A 1,987-nucleotide genomic window follows, 5' to 3' on the forward strand; every position below is an offset into this window, starting at 1 on the left:
CCCATAGCGACCCTGTATAGGGTTTCCAAGGAGCAGCTGGTGAGCTTGAACCACCAACCTTGCAGTTCAAATGACTTTGCAGTCTGACACATTAGCCCACTGCGCCAAACCAGGACTCCAAACTACTGTTATTGGGCCACATTATTTCATATTTAGGCATTTAAAATTGGATTCACTTACCCTTCAATGCAATTTTTATTGCTAAGTTCATTTCAGCAGTGCTAACTGAGTTCTTCATCATGCCAGCTAGATGTATTAGACCTAAAAGAATGAGATTTTTAGCCAACTCCTAACATTTTAAAGGTCACAAAATTCGATTATGTGTTATAATATATTATTTTCCAAATTTTCTTGGCTGAGTGATATTTGTTATGAAGCAACTTGAAAAGTATAAAGCAGAAAATCGTTGGCAGTCTTGTGTGATCAAAAGAGCACTTGGAGTCAGAAGATCTAGCTAGACCAAATTATTTAACTGTTCTAAATTTTAGTTCACATGTTTATAAATTGGGGTCCTGGTATGGTTACCTGTAACCTCTCTATATTTCATTGTGTGGTGCTGTAGGATAAGCACTGGACCAAAAGGTTGGTTTGAACTGTAAGGTTGGTAGTTCAAACCCTCCAGTTACTACTTAGAAACCTTATACAGGGTTACTATGAGTATGAACCAAATCAACAACTGATGTTGTTGTTGTTAAGTGCCATAGAGTATGTTCCCACTCGTAGCAACCTTATATAGGATTTCTGAGGCGCGACTGTTGAGTTTGAACTGTCGGCCTTGAGAATCAGATGTGTTTGAAGTCTAGGGGATTATCCCACAGTGCCACAATAAGTGAATATTTGTAAAGTACTTAAATAATATTCTACAAAGGCTGTTAAATTCCTTCCTTATTGGTTTTATTCAGTGTCATTCATCAGTATGAAATAACGTTCATTTTTAACATGAAGTAGTAACTAGAAGAAAGAAAGTACTTGGTGATTGCTTACATTTTAATTTATTTATTGTATTTTACAACAAATATTTTAAGTCTTGTCTTAAACCTCTAAATACGTGGAAATTTGCACATTTGCCCCAGGCAACTAAAAGTTTGCCCTGGATTTCATGTCATTGGCCATGATTACGTCAAAAACAAACTACTATTAATATCAAGTCTTTCCACTTGTATACGCTTTGAATAGTTTAATTATAGGTTGATTGGTTGTTTAATTATTGTGATGATAAATTGTATTGCTGCGACTAAGAATCCTGCTAACAGCACAGTACATTTATTTGCATGTGACCATTCAGAATGCTTTGTAAAGTTTGTCCTTTAGTGTTTGTTGTTAGCTGCTGTTGAGTCAACTCCCAACTTAGAGCTACGTGCAGTGCTGAGCCACACCATGATTGGTTGCAGGTGGACAGCTGTGATACGCTGGGGCTTTTTGTTTCCTTCTATTTAAAACTTTTGTAGTAGTTGTAGAGAATGTATACAGCAAAACATATACCTATTCAATCCATTGGGTTTTCATTGGCTGATTGTCAGAAAAAGATCACTAGGCGTTTTCCTTCTGGTTTTAGTCTGACATCTTAGCAGCATGCAGACCACCACGGACAAGAAGGTGGTGGCTCCGTGAGATGCAGTAGGCAGGAATTGAACCCACATCTCTGCATGGAAGGTGAGAATTCTACCATGGAATCTCCAATGCTTCCTATCATTTGAGAAACACGGTGCAAAAGCATTTATGGGTGTAGTTCTTAAATCTAATCTCCATTTTGCAATTTGTAAACCAGGTGACCTGGGGCAAAATCTCCTGCCTGTTCTAAGCCTCACTTTCCTATTGATGAAATAAAGTAAGTAAGGTTCTATGTTATAGGGCTGTCCTGAGGGATAAATAAGATCTAATACATACATATACAGGAGCTCTGGTAGCATAGTGGTTACAAATCGGGCCACAAACCTCAAGGTCAGCAGTTCAAAACTACCAGCTGTTCCACAGGAGAAAGATGAGG

This window comes from Chrysochloris asiatica, unplaced genomic scaffold (genome assembly GCF_000296735.1).
Source record: "Chrysochloris asiatica unplaced genomic scaffold, ChrAsi1.0 scaffold00067, whole genome shotgun sequence".
In the NCBI taxonomy this organism is placed as follows: domain Eukaryota; kingdom Metazoa; phylum Chordata; class Mammalia; order Afrosoricida; family Chrysochloridae; genus Chrysochloris; species Chrysochloris asiatica.